The following is a 23,501-nucleotide window of genomic DNA, read 5'->3' as shown; positions in this document are numbered from 1 at the left end:
AGTGAGATAGCAACTATGATAACAAATGTGACCCAAAACCATTTGTCAGAATTGAGTGAACTTCATCGAGCAGTGAACCAAGATGTCGATCATAACTACACCATAACCTCTTTGAAGAAACTGTCATTTACTATGTCAGACAGGGCTGTCAATGAAAAACTGGCCAACAAACTGCTTAATGACTGGCGATCAGAAATGTTAGGCAGTGATTTTTTTTGCTTAAAATTACAGCCGAAACTCGGCTGCTTCCCAATCACAAAAATCCACGTTTGTTCCCCCAAAAAATCAAAATCCCCCCCCCCAATTTTTTTTTTTTAAAGAAAGAAGTCTCTTATGACTTAATTATGATTTCTTAACCCTAGATCTCAACTCTATTTTCTATACATCCTACACAATATATCACTTTAGTTTAGTCCGTTTTGTAGGTAAATAATTCCTAAATTTGCCACTTTTATTGATTAAAAAATCCCAATTTGACCAGACTCCTTTTCCTACAATGGCTTAAGAAAACCCCCCTGAACATGCACTTAAAAACAATATTAATTCTGTTACTTATAATCATATTTATAATGCTTAATTTTTCCCAATTACATGGTTTATCGCTCTATTTTTCCCAATTTCATGGTTTATCGCGCTATTTTTCCCAATTTCATGGTTAATGGCGCTATTTTTCCCAATTTCATGGTTTATCGCGCTATTTTTCCCAATTTCAGGGTTAATGGCGCTATTTTTCCCAATTTCACGGTTTATCGCGCTATTTTTCCCAATTTCATGGTTAATGGCGCTATTTTTCCCAATTTCACGGTTTATCGCGCTATTTTTCCCAATTTCATGGTTTATTGCGCTATTTTTTCCAATTTCATGGTTAATGGCGCTTTTTTCCCCAATTTCACGGTTTATCACGCTAATTTTCCAAATTCAAATGGCACAGGCTGTAACAAATAAAAGCAATAAAAAATCACTGTTAGGTCAATGTGAAAATGAAAGTGAGGTGGAATCAGTGAAAAATTTCCATTTTATGGCCCATGTTCTTCTGGCATTTCACAAGTATCAGGGGTGGCGAAATCAAATGTCCGAGTTGCCCGAGTCGTACATTTGCTTGTCTGGGCAACTGATTTTTTTCAATTAAGTTGTCCGTGGACAACAAGTTTGTTAAAAGTCGGGTCCAGGTATACAAAAAAATACATTGTATTAAAGCTGTAATTAAGTTTTACAAAACCGGATGTTGACATGCGATTACATTGTCAGTGCTATTTGCGGAGCAATCAAGCTAAAATACGGGCACTCTCCTGCGCAGTGATCTCCCTTATTCTATAAGAGACCAGGAGCATGCCGCATTTTAAACTTTGGCCCGACCGTTAGACAGTGTACAGACTGGTTTCTTTATTTTCACAATCAGACGGAAATAAAAAGTATCAAAGTAAGATAATCAAAACACGGTCTACCTTGTTATTTAAGACGACTTTAATGGTAAAAATGGAACATTTAGTTTTTTTAAATCTTCAACAACGGAGCAGAAACCCGAAGCTTTGAGCAGTCCACCTCCCCAAAAAACTAAGAAAGATTATGATAAAAAATATTATCTAAGTATACGCACCAGAACTTTTCAAGAAACTTGGCTCACAGATTTTCAATAGTTACCAGTTGATGATAATCATATTGCTACCAGTAGCGGCGCAGAGCCTCAGTCTGATGAGGTTGACATATTGGATTAGTTTAATTTGTTAAGATTACGATGTACTTATGTTCAACACATGTTTTAACACTAGCTTTTCAAGATTAAAAGTTTTAGAAAGTCTTTATATTGTTTATAATATACTGCTATAATGAATGTACTATTGAAATACAACTATAAACAAAACTAGCAAATCATACTCATTTTGGTATATTCCACATTGTTTTACATTTATCAATAAATGCGTTTATAATTTATATAAACATTAACGGACAAGTGTAGTTCAGCAACGGACAAGTTAAATTTCCTAAATGGTTGTCCGTGGACTAGTATAGTTTTTTTAGATTTCGCCACCCCTGAGTATGCATTTGACGAGATAAGTTGTATGAAAAAGACCTGATAGTAGAGGTGGGGCCGATAGGACGTGACAACCTTCCAAAGTTCAAGTTTTGGCTCAAGACAGAAACTGTTGCGGAGGGTGGTGCGGACAACCTTTGATTCCTTTGGGCCGGCTGGCAATTGATTACCTTGGTCTTCAAGATAAGTGGGAAGCCTTTTGTGCTGCAAAGGGTTTCAAATCAAGGATAGGCAATTATAAAGACAATAGGTTCAATGACCTTTTCCAGACAGCAGCCAAAATTGTTCTTCATCACGCTGATTTCATTCATGTCCTTAATACTGCTAGTACCCTAAATTGTGTTCATGTAACTGTTAAATCAGGATTTATCAGTAAATAATCACCAGAAATTATTTTGATGCATAGAGTAAAGCAATAAAATAAAAATCTTTTTTTGCTTTCATCGTCAAATTCAAGCCATGGGAAATGACTCAATTTTCCATTAGGGATAAAATTGATGTCTTCGTTTTTCTTCATATTTACGTTCCTGTCAGGTTTACCATCGGATTCTTCTTTATTAACAGATTTGTCGGACGAAAATCCAAACTTGAACAAAGCCATTCTTAAAATTACATTCTCTTTTCTGCTACACAAAAATGTTTTCATTGACGATACCGATTTTCGATAGAAGTCATAAAAACATGCTGTAAAGTTTTACGACACTGCAGAAAATCATTAATATTCATTACAACTTGACCAATTGAAACGAGAAATTTTTGCTGGAATTTCTCCTACACGTCTAAAAATAGCGATGAAGCATGTAAATGTTCCGCGTTTATTTATATACGCTAGTTTTGTTCTGATGAAAAAAAAAAACGATTCGAGAGTAATTTTACACACTTAAAAAACAGTTTCACAGCAGCTAGTTATAGTTATCAGGGATGGAAACTAACGTTTTACAATTGTGGGCTTTAGTATTTTGGTTGCCCAGCTTAAGACTAACGAGCGCAGTACGATGTGCATGCAGGGATAATTTTAGGTCTGCGTCCTGCACGCATAGAAATTGCAGGGGACCCAAACATTTGCTTTATTTGTGCGCATGCGTCGTGCCTACTAACAAACTTTTTAAACTCTAGTCAAAATTTATTATAAACACTAATCTTAGACTTCAAGGGATTGTTTTCTGAGGTTTAAATAGGTACTTTTCATTAAATAAGAGGTTGTTTCACTGATTCATTGGCTACTTGCCTCCGTTTCTGGTAGTTATAACACTTTCGTGTGCATTACAGATTTTTTCCTAGTGACCGTGAACTTAGGAAGCCGCCATTACAGACTTGTTTTGAATTATGCATACAGGTATTTTGATTCATTTTGCAGCGTTCCTGTTTCTATCCTTGTTTACTTACAGACCAAGCAGAAGCCTACCCAACCACCCAAGGCCCTCTGTTCGTCCAAATAGTATCCAGCCGGAAAATGTTCATGTTTATGGTTGTTTACTGAAATTTTACAAGTGGCATATTCCACAGAAATGTACTAGAACTTCATCATTGATGTACTTATGTATTTTGCTTCTTTCATTATCTAATGACAAAGAGACAAATCCAGGCCCCAAATACCCATGTGGTTCATGTGGTACTGAAGTTTTTGAAAATGATTTAGCCATACAGTGTGACACATGTTCTCAATGGTTCCATATAAATTGTCAGAATGTTGATTCCAACTCATACAATGACCTTGTAGTATTAGATGGGTCTTTTTCGTGGATATGCTCGATATGTGATTGCCTTAATTTTTCAAGTGGCTCATTGCACTCATTGTCGTCTCTCTCTTCCCATAACAGTTTTCAACCACTCAATGATGTTACACAGACCATATGGAATACAACGCAGACGGCCACCAAGCCTGGGACACAGAAAACACCATTTAAACAGTATCCAAAATTAAAAGTTATATGTGTAAACTTTCAGTCCATTGCAAATAAAGAAATCTGAATTCTATGCCTTATTAGATCATCATAAACCAGATATTGTTGTAGGTACAGAATCCTGGCTTACTGAAGATCATAAAGACTGTGAAATTTTCCCAAAGTTTTTAGGTTACACCCCCTTCAGAGAAGACCGAAGCAGCAAAGGTGGAGGAGTTTTTATTTTAGTGAAAGACACAATTTTGGCAACTGAACAGAAACAGCTAAAAACTAACTGTGAAATACTCTGGATTAAAATTCATTTAACCTCATGTAAACCTTTATATATTGCAGCTTACTATCGACCAAAAGAAGCTGACGTGCAAATTTCGAAAGAATTTAGGAAATCTCTAGAGCTAACCGCCAACCTGAAAGGAAATTTTTGGATACTCGGATATTTTAATTACCCCAAGCTCTCCTGGTATACAGAACACAGACCCACAATAAAACCTGGATGTTGTAATGTAAAACTTTATGATGACTTTATTGACTTGCTTGCAGATTTCAACCTTACTCAAATGGTGACTGAAAACACAAGAGGAAACAACATCTTGGACCTTTTCCTGACCTCTAATCATACTCTTGTTAACTCTGTAAAAACTCTTTCAGGTATTTCAGACCATGATATTGTATCTTTCATTTCAGATCTAAAAGTAAAAATAGCAAAACAGAAACCCAGGGTTGTACCGCTGTATAGAAAGGCAGACTGGGATTCTTTTAAAACATACATGCAAGGAGTGAGTGACAGGGTTCTTGAAAAAGGTGAAAGTACCTCGGTAGAAGAACTTGGTCAATTTTTTAAGATGAGACATCAACTGGTATTAAATAATTTATTCCCTCAAAAACTATAGGTACAAGAAGATCACTACCATGGATTACACAACCAATAAAACGACTAATGAGAAAAAGAGCTAACCTTTATTTTAGACTTAAAAACAATGGAACACATAAGACCAGGAAAATGTTTCTCAATATTAAAAACCGTATCAAACGAAATACTAAAACTGCTTATAATAAATATATCGAGTCCATTTTAGGCATTGAAGACCCTGACGCCCAAGAAGACAGATCCAACTTTAATTCGAAGAAATTGTATACTCTCTTAAAAAACTCCAAACAACACGCTCAAGGTATATCTACTCTTTTTGACAATGTTTCAGGAAAATCAACATCTGTGAATCAAGAAAAGGCCAATGTTTTGAACCAACAGTTCCAATCCGTTTTCACACCTATGACCCCCCTTACCCTATCTCAATCATGTCTCTCTTTTTTCAGAAATCTTAATGGAGTTTCATCTTCATCTTTCAGAAAATTTCCAACAATGCCAAAGATCACAGTCAGTGTCAATGGGGTGCAGAAGTTGCTATCCAATCTTAAACCAGACAAGGCAGCAGGTCCAGATAACATCAAACCTCTTGTTCTTAAAGAATTAAGTAAACAAATTTCTCCCATAATAACACTTCTTTTTCAGAAATCATTGGACTCCGGAATTCTACCAAAAGTATGGACATCTGCAAGTGTAATACCACTGTACAAGAAAGGAAACAAAGAAGACCCAGCAAATTACAGACCTATCTCTTACCTGTATTTTATGTAAATCCTTAGAACATATAGTTTCCTCAAATCTTTCAGCTCACTTCAATAAATATAACATACTTTATGACTTACAGCATGGCTTGAGAGAAAAGCGTTCCTGCGAAACACAACTTCTACAACTCATTGATGACCTGGAACGAAATATGTCATCTGGACAACAAACTGATCTAATATTGCTTGATTTCAGTAAAGCGTTCGACAAAGTGAACCATCTTAAACTGCTTTTCAAATTACAGGAACATGGTGCGGATAAAGATACTCTCTCATGGATCAAATCATTCCTTATAGGTCGTACTCGACGTGTTGCTCTAGATGGAGAATTATCATCCGAGGTACCAGTGACATCTGGGGTACCACAAGGGTCTGTGCTTGGTCCGTTACTTTTTCTTCTTTATATAAATGACTTACCTAAATCTATTACTTCTCAAGTTCGCTTATTTGCAGATGACACTGCCGTTTATCTAACAATCAACAATATGCATGACTGCCATACTCTACAAGAAGATCTAGATAAACTTATGAACTGGGAACATCTTTGGGACATTGAGTTCAACCCAAGTAAATGCCAAGTTTTAAACATAACCAGAAATAAATCAAAATTCTCTTTTAATTACAGACTCCATGGACAAATACTAGAAACTGTTGACAATGCAAAATACATAGGTGTGGACATCTCAAAAGACCTTTCCTGGAAAACCCATATAAATAGAATTACAAATAACGCTAATAAATCTCTTGGTTTTCTACGCAGGAACATACAGACAAGAAATTCCAACATTCGCCAGCTGGCAAACAAGACAATAGTTAGACCACAGGTTGAATATGCTTCTTCCGTATGGAGTCCTCACACTTTACAAAATATACAAAAAATTGAAAAAGTACAGCGTCGAGCAGTCCGCTGGGTCAAGCATAATTATTCTCCATATGACAGTGTCACCTCAATGCAACAGGAACATGGTTGGCAGACCTTACAAGACAGACAAAATGACACTAAACTAATAATCTTTTTCAAAATTGTTCAAGGTTTAGTTGCCGTGCCGCTGCCATCATATATCGAGCGACCCACCAGATTCACTCGTCACATGCACCCCCTCTCTTTCAGACAGATCCATACCACTGCAAATTATTATAAGTTTTCATTTTTCCCAAGTGCTATTGTGATGTGGAACAACCTCCCTGCCACTACAGTATTACATCCTGATCTTGAAGGGTTTAAGCGGTCCCTGCTTTCCCCTTCTGCCCCTTGAACTCCGAGAGACATGTTTTTATCAGCTTTAACTTTAAATTACTTCACCATGCATGATTAATCGAACATACTTTTATCTTTCTCACTTATTCACTTTTAACACTTTTATCTTGCACTGACTGCGCACCTGTCAATAATACCCAGTGCTCACGCTGCTGCCAGACATTGTCGCCAATGGCGATTATTTTATCCAACTGCAGCGATTTTTTTTCCTTCTTTATAAAGTACCGGTAAACGGCACTTTCCCAATTACGAAAAACTACAAATTTCCCAATTGCTGTCCAAAAAATTCCCAATTTAAGGTAATTTTTTTTACTTTTTTTTGAAAATGCAACATTGAGTTAGTTTCCCTTTGCAGCTATATGGCTTGAACCTAGGTAAATATAATATTGACAGCTTGAAAACACTTGGTTTTCAATTTTAAAGTATTTGGGAGCAAGAAATCAAATAAACCAATTTCCCAATTTGAGGTTTTCACGACTCGATTTTTCCCAATTTTGAGGTTTTCACCACTGAATTTTTCCCAATTGGACCGGTACGGGAACTCTTCCCAATTGGACAAAGAAAATTGCTGAACTGGCTATTATTTCTTTAAATTGTCTAGAAAAAATGGCAATTATTTTATCCGCCTACATCAAAAAAAAATAATTGCCTCTAAAAGTTGTCCGGCGAGTGCGAAACGCCTGTAAATTGGGCCATCTTGCAGGAAATATCGATAACGAGATTACTGTGTACACACTCATCCCTGTGAGTTGTCATCCACGCGTTAATAACTTCTGCGACATCGTGGCCTAGAGCGTTTTTCTCAGTGTCCGACTGCAGTGATATATTTCGGAAAAAAAACGTCTTTAATCTCCCCGTGCTTTACAATTATCGGTAACTATTAGATCTATTAATTTTTCGCCAATTATAATTTGTCATTATTGAAAATCGCCTCGAATATTTTCGGCTGGTTTTGTTTTTCATGTCGTTGAAAATTGCTTGATGAAATAACTATTAAATTGCCATCAACGAATTATCCCGGTAATTACCGCTGTTTGTCGTCTGCTTTAACATTTCTTAATGTAAGATAAATTGATAATGATTTCAATTTTTAACCCGGTAACCTGGTTAAAAATAATACTGAAAAACACTTCTTTTCTCCATTTAGAGCATTTAGCAAAACAGCAACAACACAAATCCCTCAATTTTAGTCAAAACGCTGCGAATTTTTCCCAATTCAAAGGGACGCGGCATATACCATGGCCAGCTAATTTTAACGAAACACGTGTTTGGAATTACACTAAGGTGGTGTATTTTAAATCACGCGCTGTGACGTTATTTGATGTAAACAAGATCGGCATTGCGAAAGTGTTATTGTTGGAATAAATCATTTGCATTTGATATTGGCCTCTGCCTACAATATAGCGGCCGATGGCAAACATCGTAATAAGAGATAAAGCAGTCGAACGATATGCACCTGTCCTTTCTTTTATTTAATCAGGCCTAAATTAAAATTGAGTTTGTTTGCCCTTTACCGACCGACCCATTTTTTACCCCCCCGACCCAAAAAAAATTATTGCGATTTCTGAAAGCGTATTTTTTTTATTTTCGTTTTTTTCGACGATCATAAAAGAGCCGACAGCAATATTTATTCGTGTACGTAATTATATACCTGTCTATTATTATCGCCCCTGACCGATCTAGGTCGCTCCGACGGTTGGAATTTCATACGCCCCAGAATAGACAGTAATGCAAGCGTCTATCAGCATCGCGATCGGCGGTGTTCCGTGAAAATGGCCGAACGACATCATACTTAACTATTGGTTCGCGAAAGTAGTCGGACATATACGAGTTTACGTTCGTTGTACACTGTACAGTTGTTAACGTGATCCAAGATGGCGGACAATTAAAAGAAATAACGATGCTCAGTGAGGACAAATGACTATCGAATTTACGACGGACATCATATAATTAGTATCGATTAATGAAAAGAGCGTGTCATTCTACGATGGAGCATACGTTTTAGATACAAATAAAACTCTTTTTTTTGTTGGAAATGTATGAACTGAATGTCACAGAACAAGTGTTTGAAAATTGGAATGCAGTCTACTCGCAAAGTAGTCAATATAAATTGCCGCCATAGAGTTTTTGATGATTTTGGCTTTGGCAGACTCAGATTTATTCTGAACGCGAATTATTTCAGCTACTCGCAAAGAAAAATACATCTAACAGTTACAGGATTATCGTTCGAAAAAGCAAAATAAAAGACAAACATGATTTGATTTATATGCAAGTGGATCTGTGTTTAATCAGTTTCATGTGCATATTCTGCTTTATTATGTTTGCCACACTAAACAGTTTACTGTAATGGCATGTTAGTGAAATGGATATGTAAAGGTAAACTTATTTAATATATTAATGTCTCTTAGCTAAATACATCGACAACACTCAAGTATACATGTTTAAAGCGTTAATATATCCACAAACTGAAACTAACACCCTTAATTTATTTCCCCAAATCAAGTTATGTTAGTTGCAATAATTCAACTCCCAGCTATTGACCCTCTGAGCTGTACGTATGTACTCATAAAAGCTCAGAGCATTCAAGAAGAAATAATGCTTTATATTAATGTTCAGTTTGCCCTTTTATGAATTTACTTTGCCATGCCGAGACTATGCACTAACCGGTCAAACACTTAAAATTGAGGCCTGTAAAAATTTCAACTGGCCTGTGAATTGTTTCTCCTGGTAGGCAAGTCTGGACTGTAAGATGTGACGATCTTTCGTCATGTCTGAATTGTTCCATTAAAGGCTTTGGGCTGTCTTTCTACAACCCTACAATGCTTGTTGCATGCTATTTAAGCCCAATTTAAGGGAAAGGTTTAAGTTAAAAATAAAAGCTGTCTGGCTGTTAAATAATTACAAATGCATTTGAGCAATTAACATCATATAATGAACAAATATTTGATGTAATAACACACAAGCATGCATTTGATATTAATATATGCAAGAAACAGCAAACAAGATAATGTTAAGCTACATAGGGCTTCGTACACTGCAACAGTGCTTTAATAACAGTGTTTAAATATTCATAGAATATTAGTGTATTAAGAATATAATTTCTCAAATAAAATAAAATAATTTTCCTACCTACCTACCCACCTGTAAAATTTAGGGTCGGTAAAGGGCAAACCAACAATATTTTAATTGTGGCCTCATTAATGTGGAAAACGCGTACAATTTTTCGGATTGCCGTTTTCGGATACTGTATTTTTGTCGTCGATTACGCTTTATTTTCGAAGTTCATAATAGAAAAAAATAGAATGACGAATACACATGCGGTGATACGGAAGGTGTGGTTTATAATATTTTAATTGTATTCACCAGAAATTGCAATTGGAAAAACTATAATAAAACAGTATAATTAGTAAGGGCTCTGGGTGGGGTGGGGGCTCTGCCCTTTATTCTAACTGTAACTGTAGCTGATAGGGCTGTCACGAATATATCGGTATATCGCGGTGCATGTCGTGAAAAAAATCGCACCGCGGTACGGCGTTGCCACACCGGTTTTTTAATATTATTATATTAGCATAGATATACATTACATAATTATTTTGATATAGATATCGTTTTGAAAAATGTAGAAGCGATTCAAAAGGGCTAAATAAATAATCCGTTAATATCCAGGTCAAGCAAGCGCTTCCACTTGTAGATGTTTAACTTTCACGTTTAAAATACGGCGATGTATGGGTCCGTACCTTTTTTGGAATTTGGGACAGATTTCCTTTGCAAATAAGTTCATAATTATCCAAAAGATGTTTATTCTATTTCTTATTTTCTTTCTTTAGTATATCGATCGTTCAAAGCATGGCACTTCCAAATCATGTTATCTTAAAATTCTGAATAAGTCGAGGAAGAGTCAGAACGCTACGGATTTTCAATACTGGACCCTTTTAAACATGCCCTTGAAGCGTTCGATTTACACAGATCGTAGTCACAGCTATTGTAAACAACATTTTAGAAAAAGACGCGAACGATAAGAATAACAATCAGGGTTCAACACTAAGGCACGTCCGACAGACATTGTCTAGTAAGATCGGTGGTCGGGCTAGTAAAACTGTGGGCTAGCTTGTCCGACTGGTCGTACATAAAAACAAGAAATATCTTTAAAAAAGATATACGGCGTAAATAGTTTAATGAATGAGATCAAGGATAGCGAATGTCTTTTTCTGTGCAGTTCTTAGCTGCATCACACGCAGTACGAGATGTTACGGGGAGTTTTCGCGGCTTATTTTACATTATAACATATTTCTGGTCATAAACCTATAGATACAAAACAGAAAACCAAAAGAAGAATGGAAGTGAAATTTAAACATATGAGTCAACCGGCCACACGAGAACAAACCTGTTTTAGTGGTCTGTCGGGCATTGCTATTTGATTCGATTATTAACAGTATCGAGAATCATCGTGCTCATGCTTAAAGTGATATTATGGGCATTTTGCACTGTTGAATTGAGCTGAAAAGAATTAACAGGTCAAAATAGTTAGTTAAAATGTGGTTACTGATCAATTATCTGCAACTCACCTTGCTACCAGTTGTTTATAAAAATATATTTTATATTCGATATTCTTACGTGACCCACCCAGTCCTGTAAGCCGAAATGATCCGTAAAACAATATTGTGTCTTTGTGTCGTATGAACAAATCTGCACTAAAACTAAATTTAGGTTCAACTCGTAAACGCATGATCAGTTGTCAAACGAAAGTACGGTTAATATTCAAATGCATTATTTTTCTCTTTCTGGTATATTGTTTTAGTATGTTGATGCTGCATTAATTACTATAAGTGTATATGAAGTAGAAACATCAAAAATAATCAACGGTTGCGATAGACACCTATAAACTGTTACATGCTCATAATATCACTTTAGTACATTAGGCAATATGGTGGAATAATTATTGTTAAATTTATTAAAAATAATATTTATCATTGTATTGTTGAAAACACATTAAGAATCTATTATTGACATACCATAATTATATTGCTGAATATCTTCTTTTAACATATTTCTGGTCTAAAGAAAATTCCAGGTCACCTAGTTCACGGATAGCGTCTTTATTATATAACGATTATTTTACTGACCGCGAACTCCGGTGATGACCTGTATATAAACTCTGAATGTCCGCGACTTGACCCGAAACCTCGCGGGTTGAAATGCAATTCTTTAAAGTGAGGCCTCGCTTCCACTGCTCTTTATACATTTACATGTTAACATGTTGACAGGAATATGGAAGTAAGTACTAAATATGAGAACATAGCCTTTTAAGTATAAACGCTTTTGTGCTGGTAATACTCTGAAAATAAAAGGTGTACGCACAAACTGTATTGATGTCGAGAATTGAGTGTAAAACTGTTCTATCTATTAAGCCTTTTCATTAGATAAAATTGTTTCATACAGTAAAACAGTGTTACAAAGACGCGGATATGTTTCCAATGTTCTGGTGGTATACTCAAATCAGCCAATGGAATAAATGAAGTGTATTCATTCGTACCTAGCCGCGGGAAATTTTATTTGAATTTTATTGGACACTTACAAAGGTCAAGTCAGGGTGAAAAGCTGGCTTATGCAGCTTACGCCGAAAAATCTATACTGATTCATATAACTATAACTAACCGAAAACCTTTTTCTCTTAATGTGTAAAATAACTCTCGTATCCGTTATTTACATCAGAACAAAACTAGCGTATATAAATAAACGCGGAGCATTCACGTGATTCATTGCTATTTTTAGACGCGAAGGAGAGCTTCCTGCAGAAATTGCTTGTTTCCATTGGTCAAGTTGTCATGAATATTAACGAATTTCTGCAGTGTCTTAGAACTTTACATCATGTTTTTACGACTTCTATCGAAAATCGGTATCATCAATGTAAACATTTTGGCGTAGCAGACGAGAAGTGTTATTTAAAGAATGGCTTTGTTCAAGATTGGATTTTCGTCCGACAAATGAGTTAATAAAGAAGAATCCGACGGTAAAACTGACACAGATTATGATGGAAAAAGGGTCTTGGAGCTGTGGTAGCATGGAGCACAGCAGTCAAGGTGGCCAGAATTTGATGACGTTGAATAAATGTCACCTGCTGTACAGACATCATTTGTTTAACTGGTGATAAACAGTGAAATTATAACAAACAATTTATGTTTTTAAATAGTTTTATTTTATTTTTTACTCTGTGCATCAAAATAACTTTCTTGTGTTCACTAATTATTTACTGATAAAACCTGATTAAACATTTACACGACACAATTGTGTTTATTTGCTATGCCATTTATGGTCTAGTAGACATCAGATTCGGGCTAGTACATTTTAAGAGGAGCTGGTCCGATGGTCTGGCTGTAAAAAAAGTTAATGTCGAACCCTGACAATGACTACTTCTATCAAGTTTATTACAGTTTCTTTTACAGTTTCTAGTCATACCATGATACCAGTGCTTTCTGATTATTGAGTTTAATAAAGTTTGTAAAACTTGTTATTCTCATACATGCAATACGTCCCGGATTGTCCGGGACATTCCCGGAAATGAAGAACTTGTCCCGCTGTCCCGGAAATCTGTCAAATGTCCTGGAATTTACAAAATCCATATATACATGTACCTTATTTTAGGCTTAACTGCACCTCGAATCTGTGTATATCTGCAGCGTCTCCATGACAATGCCTACCCGAATAGGCAGACTACGCTTCGTGTCAAAATCGATCAATTGACAGGGGTCCTGTTATCATTTCGATTGTCTCACGCTCGCGGTCAAACCGAAAAGGCGGCATTGTTTAATGTGGTTGTTAATTGACTTTAATCTACTGCGTCATTATTTCCCGCTGCGTAAGGGCAAAGGATAGTTGTTCACACATCTGAAGTCCAACATCGCTGAGTGAATAAAGGCGTATCAACAACTACGCGTTACACACCGGTCTCAATAACAATAACGCAGTGACGTCACCATCTATGTTTAGAACGCTTACACTGAAAACACATGGCTTGTATCTAGTAACGGAAGTAGTAATGTTTAATTTGACGTTAATAGATCAAGTGTATTTCGGATAGGCTTTCGAACTATTGCAATAAACGATGCGAAACAAATAAAAACGTACCAAAAATGCATATGTCTATAAATATCGCTACATTTTATACATGTCCCGGAAAATCTGCAAAAGTCCCGGACAATTTAACTCAATGTCCCGGAATTGGTCTGAAAAATTATGGCATGTATGTATTCTGCTGTTTTCTTCACAGATACATATTCTGTAAAATATCGCGGTACGTACCGCGATACAGTGTTGCCGTACCACGATATAGCGCGGTACACTCACGGCGTATCGTGACAGCCCTAGTAGCTGATATCTGGTTTGTTAAGTGACACCCAAACCTTGATTGTATTCTTTATTGTAAAGCCATGATAATATTTTATAAGAAAAAGACACACTGATATTATGCTTGTTATATATATATATATATATATATTATAACTTAAATTCAATAGATATACATTTAATAAAACATAGATAAAATGAGATAGATTGTTTTTTTCTTTTTGCCTTCAGTACCGATTTGCTGAAAAGTCCGCGTCTGTTCTGGCTATTATTTTTTTAAGGAAAAAAATTATGGCTATTATTTTCTAAAGGCCAGTGTGAGCACTGAATACCTGCAAGGGGAGTTAGACAGTATAGATATGTAGTGAAATAAGGTCACTTCCAACAGCCTTGCTGTTGGGCTAGCTCTTTAGCGACGTGGTTAAACTGGGTTTTTTTTTACTAAGAAAGTGACACCGATATTCGGCGTCTTCCCCTACCAGAATTTTTCCCCTTAAAATACAATTTCCCCACCAAAAATATCATTTTTCACCAAAATATAATATTTTCTCTCAAAGAAATGTTTATTTTTCCTTGGGGCATTCGACAATTATCCAATTTGCACCATGTACAACGAATTCGCGCTCTCTCTCTCCAGACGAACACACAACATCTGGGAATCCCAGTTATTCTAAATATAGCTCTTAAATAACGTCATGTAAACTGGGCAACTAATCGTAATTATCATGTGACTATTTTACTGGATACCGGTCTTGCGCGAGAAGGGTGTTTCGTCAATTAATTACCGGAAACCAGTCGAATTTTCATCCGGGCTATGTGCAAGCCGAGGTATAAACGTGAAAACAGAAAAAAATGTCTCACAATTAGCGTTCTTACACAAACAAAATAAAACATTCGAACTCAAAAGATACTGAACGCATCGAGGCATTTTTTAAGTAAGAATCATCGAAAACCGTTATAACCCAGCAGGATTCTGAGGTAATCAACATCGAACATTGTGAAAGTGAAAGTAGACAATCGGCAGCTGCCGCTCCTTTCCCTTCCAATACTGTAGCAAATCAAGATCGTCAACCCATTCATCATGAAATTGAAATCACAAAATTGACATCGTCCCCCGGCCCCAGTACAAAAATATAGTTGAAAACATTTCCCATTATTAGATCTACACCTGCAACTTTATTAAGGACTTTGACTTTAATACCTGTTAAATGTGTTTAAGAACAAAAAGGACAGAGACAAGTCTCTTTTGATGAGTTATAGACATTGAAATGAACAGTTTTTATTTTTTCCCTTAATATCTCTCTTTCGCACTCTTTTTTTCCCCTTTCACCCAGCGTCCAGCGTCTTCCCCTTTCTCTAAAAAAAACCCCTGTTAAAGTGTCTGACTACCACTCTGGAGGTCGTGGGTTCAATCCCCGGCTTGAGCTCAGTATTTTCACATTAATGGCGACGAGGCAAAAAAGAACTGTGAATGCGGGAATGGGTCTGAGCTGTTTAATGGTTTCTGGAAGGGCCATGCGGATGCAAGACATGCTGTAGCGGGCGTGTCTGGGCCTTGAAAAAAAATAAAGGGAGAGGAGTGTAGTGAAATAAGGTCACTTCCAACAGCCTTGCTGTTGGGCTAGCTCTTTAGCGACGTGGTTAAAGTGTCGGACTACCACTCTGGAGGTCGTGGGTTCAATGCCCGGCTTGAGCTCAGTATTTTCACATTAGATAGATAGATATACGTGTCCCGCTGACACATGAATCCTAGAAGTGTATAAATTATGATACTGAAAAATATTTTGCTAACAGAGAAAAAAGAATTTTTCCAATTGGGGAAAAAAATGCTGGCTTAAAATAACTTTAGGATTTTCCGTGTAGTACTATTTTCCTATAGACGAGTTAATTGTTATTGTTTACATTCGGGATTTTCCGCGCATGCGCACTGACTGGTTGGCAAAAACACTGGTTACAGTCACGTAAAACATGTATAAAGGGCTTTTGTTTAGTCAATTAAACGAGAAAAAATCCGAAATAAACATTACAATTCTTAAACAATAGTGCAAATATATCATATTTAGTACTAATAAATGTATCATCATATATATAATTTCCTCTTTATAAAAATACAAATTAGTTATTAGTATCAGAGTAAACGTGGTCGGAAGACTAAATACTGACAATACCACACAACAAAACAATACATTAGCCGTATTCTTTTTTATAGTAAGACTTTAAAAAATGATATTTCAAAACTTATAAAACATATATTAATTTGATTATAACTATAAACGGTGTGGATATTGTTATTGCTCATCAGCGACCGAAAGTGTATTATAAGAGGCGCATTTAATCAATTATAAAACAAAGCCATAAAAAACGGAATACATTAACAATCGTTAAATGTTGTTGTAATTTTCTTTTCCATAGAATGAATTTTCGTTTCGTTTCCATTGAATAACAATATTAATACATTTTAATATACAAATGAAAATAAAACCTGCATCTTGTGCAAATTGAACTGTCTTTGCATGTATATTGAAATCTCTTAACAAGTAATAAGGAGTGATACATTTAACAATCTAGCATTTTATGATAAATATATGTATTTATTTAATTTATTTTACGCAAATACTGTTTATCCATTGTGATTGCTTGTTTTCATGATGGTGTTACGTGCAATGCAAGAACGTATAATCTTTACACTAAATTGACGAGTTTACATTTGCCGGTACCCGCGGTAAATACATCAATTGTGTAGCAGTAATATTGAACAATATTTTAACTTTAAAGACATAAAGCACTGTATTATTATGATTAAACTGGCTAACAAATAAATACACATGTTCCTGTTAATCCGTTTCGGACAAATATCTTCTTTTTTTAATATGTTAAATTATTTATTAAAGCAAATGTTACGTATTTTGGCTTTAATATTTGGCTTGCTCAATATGACTGCTCAATATGCCAAGAGATGACATGGAAGTATCATAAAGTCTGCCACATGTGGTCTATGCAAGGACCCAATTAAAGTATAGGTCCCTATGTTTATGACGCCGGCATGTTTTCTGTGTAATTGTCTGGGCAGTCTCCGATCATAACGAGATAATATGCTTGTGACGAACAACGGTTCAATTAAACACCAGGTTAGAAATGCTGAAACAAGTGTCAAAATTGGTGTGCACAATTAAATAAAACAATTAGATTTATGAATTTATTTGTTGTGTAACAAGGTAAGTTTGTACAGATATATTAAGATTAAAATCAGTTACTATATGTTGCGAACAAAAAGCGATCTACTTGTTGTTTGTTTCCATCCTTATTTGTGTTCTTTCATTAAATTTAATTTATTCTAAACGAATTTACATTTCTGAAATTTTGTATCTAAAATGGACGTGAAAATGCGGTTAGTAGAGATTTTTGTGGTAACCACATACCGAGCTTGTAGATAGTGTACGTTCCACTCCAGAGCTCGTTTTTAGTAAAAACAAATAATAACAACAATATAATCGTTCAAAAAAAATGAATTTCCACGCATGCTTATGTTTTATTCAGACATAAATAGTAAAATTATATTTGATACAGTTCATGATTATCAGTAAAAACGATGATAATGTCAACCTTCTCTATATGCGCTTATATGAATTCCACCTCTTTTTGCCAACCAGTGGGCGGAGTCTTAACTTTGCAAGTGCGTGTGACGTCACGCGTTAACTCGTCTATTCTATTTTTAAAGAATAACTGTAATGGACAACTAAGAAAATTGATGGGATAAATCGAATACTAGGTCAATGCCGAATAAAGCGAAGTTTATTTTGCGAGGCTTAGAAAATCTGAACTACGAGCCTCGCCAGGCTCGTTGTTCAGATTTTCTAATCCTCGCAAAATAAACTTCGCTTTATTCGGCGACGACCTTGTCTTCTCTATATACATATAATAAAACACGCATTGCAACATCTTCCACTACGATGTCAATACAAAAACCCATACCGACTACTAAAACGAAAACAACTTCGTTCTGGCAAAGAAAAAGTCAGGTCGATCTTTACCGCCAAAATTGAGACTCATAAACATTTATTTTACTTGAAATAAAAGCGAAAAGGTTACATCCAACTAACAACTAACACGAATGCGACCAATCTCTGGCACGACTGTTACATTACATTCATCGTATGTGAGAGCATGGAACTAGAACTCTGCGTGGAGATTGGAATGCGACGAGAATATAACCGGTCACGCGTGTAATACGGGTGTCTTATCATTTCGTGAGCTTGAACATGGTATAGTATCATTACACCAAGCATAGTACCATAAGACTGTTTGCAGATGATAGCATCAGTTGCAAAACAATCTACAACCTATCCGGAGTCCAAAAGCTCCAGGTAGATATTAAATCTGCTGGTCGAGTGGAGCAGGACCGGTTTATGAAATTTAGTTATGGAAAAGTGTAACCTTCTTAGTATTAACCAGAGAAGCAATCCTATCTTTTTCTAGAGCTACATTAACAGTCTTGAAAAGGTAAACCTCGACATACATCTTGGTCTTACACATCAACGTTGCCTAAAATGGGATACACACATCAATTCAATTACAAATAATGCAAACCAGGCTCTAAGATTTCTTCGCTGCAAGCACAAAATTAACTAATCAACAGCGAAATACAATGCTTACAAAGCAATAGTCAGGCCTAAATAAGAATACTTGTCCACTGTCTGGGACCCACATACAAAAGTTCAAATAAATCCATTAGAAAAAAAGGTACAAACACGCGCAGCCAGATTGGAAACAAAAAATATCACAATGCAAGGTCATAACTAGTATGAAAGACACCATCTATTCGCACACAAAATTCCGTCTCGTACTGCTATATAAAACTACCCATCATGTACTTACCATGACATCTTCAGAGAAAGAGAAGAGGAAGACGTGGTTGTAGTTTACATAGAAACGTGTACAGTTTTACATGATTTGTGTGAACTTGTCCCAGATAACCTGCAATCGGCTTGAAATGTTCACTTAGATGTTTTTATTTACACTTAGATGTTTTGTTAACATTACTTTGCCATGTGTGAGGATTAGAGCTTCAAGGTTCAATGCATTTATCTGCGGCGTAGCTATGTGAATGCATTGTAGGCCCGGGCCTTTATTACATATTATCTCAAAGAAGAAAAAAAAGTACACATGCAATAAAATCGAACGCTATGAAAAGTTATGACCAAACGAAACAAATCATATGTCTTCATAAAAAACGTTTATAATATTGTCCGTTAAACATGTTCATTTCCATGGAAATTCAAAATAGCAATGAATGAAAATCCAGACAGTCTATCTGGATTGAAATTCTTGTTCTACTTTTATATCAGAACTCGAACTATAAACATAAAATGATAAAACCTGGGATTACCGCTTTTAAACAGGCAATGAAAAGCATTGTTGGGTTTAAACCGGTTAAAGAGCGGTCTTTAAGGAGACCGGCTCATTAAAAGAAACATTAAAAGAAGATAGTTTTAATCGTACGACATTTCGGTGCTTGTCACAAAAACTGATAGATTAAATAGGTTAGAAAGTCTAAGTTAAAACACTTTAATTACGAAGTCAGTGAAATTCCGCATTCTACATATAAAATGTAATAATTGATGTGTCATGCTACTGTGTGCCATTTTATGTTTTCATGTTAACGTTTGTATGAAATTGTCGTTTAAGGTATTTGAAATAAATGCATTTGTTCAATATACACGTTTTCTGTGTTGAGTTCATGACATGCGAGTTCGCTGGTTATGATGTTTAACCAAATGCTTAGACAATACATCAAAACCAATATAAATATATCAAAATTGTGTAGGGGGAAATCAGTTTGGATATTGAAATAACACGTTTTCTCCTGTTTCAACGCGGTTCTGTTATATCCGTCAATACAAATATCTCACACATGCGGTATCGATTATGTGAAAAAATGTCGGAGGAGTTACTACGCTTATATATTTGGTAAATTTCGTAATTGTTAAAGGCGTTAAAGTGTTCACAGTGTCATCCTGAACAATGACGCTTTACCTCAAACAAGAGAAATTATACAAAAGCTATCGACATAAGATTTTTTTTACAATAGAAGCGCAATACTAGTGAATAATTATATAATTACTTCTTTCTTCTTTATCCATCGGAATGTTGAATCACCACAAGTTGGTCAGTTATTCTTTAATTGTGAAACAGCAAAGCCATATTGACTAAAGAATTCATTTCAAAAGACAATATTTAAAACCTTGGTACCTTTAATATGGTGACTTAATAAAACATTTTCGTTTCGTTAACTGAGTGCTAAACAATGAAATATTTATGTTTCGTGTTTGCGATTTTTGGATTCAATCTTATATCCTTTTCCAAAGCCGGTAAGTTTTATATTTAAAATTAAAGTTTCCAAACGTAAAAGTTAATTAGAGTTTAACAAACACATATGTGTTTTATGTAATCTGAACATGTAAGGGTACATGTATATAGAAAATACTATTCCTGCATTCATTTTACCGGACATTTGCGTCATTATAACGAGTTATTGCGTCATTATAACAATTACATAACTTTATTTTGTAATAAACCGTCCGAAACAGATTTCCACTTACTTTGGAAAGTAATATGAAAATGATCAGAGTGGAATAATATGTGAACATGGAATATCGAACCATTTAAAATATAGGTATATTTTGAATACAGTATACACAATTATTTGAAAATAATTATGAGAACAAATTAAATTGTTATTTTAATCTCCAGTACAATGCACAATTATATATTGTTGCACACATCTAATTAATACTTAATTCCTCACAGATTGTCCCACAATAAGTCCACCGTTAAATGGCTCAGTGAGTTTTACTAACGGGAGTTCGGACGGCTCCGTTGCCTCGTTTTTGTGTAAAACCGGCTACGTCATCGACGGTTCTTCCGCCTCAACCTGCCAGAATGACACGTGGGATGCATCTGCTCCATTTTGTAATATAACAAGTATGTTGTTTTTAAGATGTATCGAATGACTACTGCGTAAGATATAACAATGACACTTTAGGTTTACAACTTTACATATCTTTTAAATCAGGTACATACGATGACGAACGGACCAAAATAGTTGTTATATAATAAAAAAATAAGAAAAAATAAAACAGTTCCTCGTAAGGCAGCCATTAACAAAATATTCTGTCCTTACACATTTCTTGAATCATAACTTGAACGATCTTAAACAACCTGGCAAGTGTTATTATAGATGATACGTCGAATGCTCATCAACAGCAGGGCTAGTTTCATGGTTTCTTTTCGACATCGTTGGTACACATACAGCACTTGTCAAACTTCAACATCCCTAAATCATAAATCGCTACCGGTATATCTAAACACACCCGAGGCTTCCACTATCGGGGAATACACAGAACACAATACAATCGACATACTATAGAGCCATAGAACGCGTTATATTGAGTATGTATCACCAACTCATCAACCATTTTTATATTCTTATTAAATAAATATTTTCCAATTTGTATTAGCTTGTGATAAAACAGTTTTACATCAAAACTTTTTGTCTTTACATGTCTTTTGATATTTACGTACAAACACTAGCACGATTTCTCGTTTAATTAATATTGTTTGTGTGTTTTTTTTTTCATGTAAAACTATTGCACCATTTCAAGGGTGTTAATTTGTCGTGACAAATGTGCACTATCTAAAATGTCCAATGCGACTTTTGAACAACCCTTTCCAAGATTGTATGGTCATAAATAACCTGTGCCATGACTGCCATATGACGACCAATCACATATCAAACTGGAATCAAAATTGTGTCACATTACGGGTGAAGGTAAGGGTATCCCATGGAAAATCTGTGTCTGTATCTGAATGCAGAATGATGATCATGATGTGCATATATAAAGAAATGGTCGTCTTAAACACAACCACAATGTTTACTTTCAACTATTAATCAAAATTTTGTAAGACATGCGTTTCAAAAACAAGTTAACAAATTTAAAACAAGCAGTATTCACATGTTTGTTTTTTATAGATTGCGGTCAGCCAGTAGCACCAACGAATGGCACAGTAAAACTGGCGGCAACTACATACGGGAGCCTAGCACAGATGTCATGTGACAAGGGGTTCGCATCTGAGGGGTCAAAATATATTTTTTGTGACGTCAATGGATGGACACCAAGTAACTTCGTGTGTCGCATAATTCGTAAGAAACCTTAATTGCTTACTCGACATGATTAAGTCTGATTGATTGCGTGTGTCCTTGTGTGTATGACTGAATTGAAAAGTTGATTCGTTATTGGTCTCGCTAGAGATTTGTGTTCATAGTTATCATATATGTCCGAAAAGTAAATGCACACATCGCTGCGAAACGTTTACAAACACGCAACTGTGTATTGTCTTACCAGAATGTCCAGCTGGGGATGCACTGAAGATTCCCAACGGCGTTCTTACGCCAACCGTGAGTGGCTCTGTCGACTACGGGTCAATGGCGACGTTGACGTGTAACGTCGGGTACGTTGTATCTGGAGTTAACGTCAGCGTCTGTCAAGCTGACAAGACATGGAGTGCTCATGGGACTTGCACGGAACTTGGTGACTATTTTCTCTTATTCTCACGTTCTTAGCTGGCTTAGCATTATTTTACCAAACAGTGTTAATGCATTAAAAATATACGGTGTGGAGATAAAAAGCTTAAGTATTGCTAAAATCGAATATGCTATAACTGATCGGCTCCACCGGAGAGCATCGTGTACAATCTGTTGATATTTTTTACTTTGTTTATTGTGGGCGTACAAACTCGTGAAATAGGGGTTTAGACCATGGTTAATAAATTAAGTTTGAGTACTACTTTTGAACTAAAGAAACACACTAACACAATTCCAAACGCTGATGATGGAAGCTGATTTTAAAGTTTCAGTTATTATTTGCAGATTGTGGACCTCCCCAAATCGTGGATCACGGTATACATGTTCTTTCCTACACGTCCACCAAGCTCGGAAATACGGCTACGGTGCAGTGCGGTACCGGTTACCAGGCTGAAGGGGGAACCAACACCATGTTCTGTGGTAACGATGGAAACTGGGCACCACAAGTCAAATGCGCTAAAATAGGTAATAATACAACCATTTATTACAAGTGTATTTTAAAATACTGTTTTTCTTGAAACAATTTTCGGCGATGGATACATTGTTTAAATTAATAATTTATCACTGTTTTCGGATTAAAAAAATGATTTTCTCAATTAGTTAAACACAATTATCTAAAATTAAGTATCTATACACGTAGCTCAAGGTATTACTTTTAATTTGGTTAGCAGAGTTGTTCGTTATGTGTTCAATTAA

The 23,501-nt window shown here is 35.6% G+C and overlaps 1 protein-coding gene across 1 annotated transcript in view; it reads right to left on the bottom strand.

Moving 5' to 3' along the window:
• LOC127872867 (uncharacterized) overlaps positions 1–18,194 on the bottom strand; it is a 33,336-nt gene extending 15,142 nt beyond the window's left edge. Inside the window, exon 1 of the mRNA XM_052416328.1 lies at positions 18,137–18,194. The gene's annotated coding sequence lies outside the window, so the exon portion shown is untranslated. The remainder of the gene's footprint in view (positions 1–18,136) is intronic.
• Positions 18,195–23,501: the final 5,307 nt, after the last annotated feature.

This window comes from Dreissena polymorpha, chromosome 3, assembly GCF_020536995.1.
Source record: "Dreissena polymorpha isolate Duluth1 chromosome 3, UMN_Dpol_1.0, whole genome shotgun sequence".
NCBI lineage: Eukaryota > Metazoa > Mollusca > Bivalvia > Myida > Dreissenidae > Dreissena > Dreissena polymorpha.
Note: the sequence above shows the minus strand (reverse complement) of the source record. Positions and strands in the feature narration are given on the sequence as shown.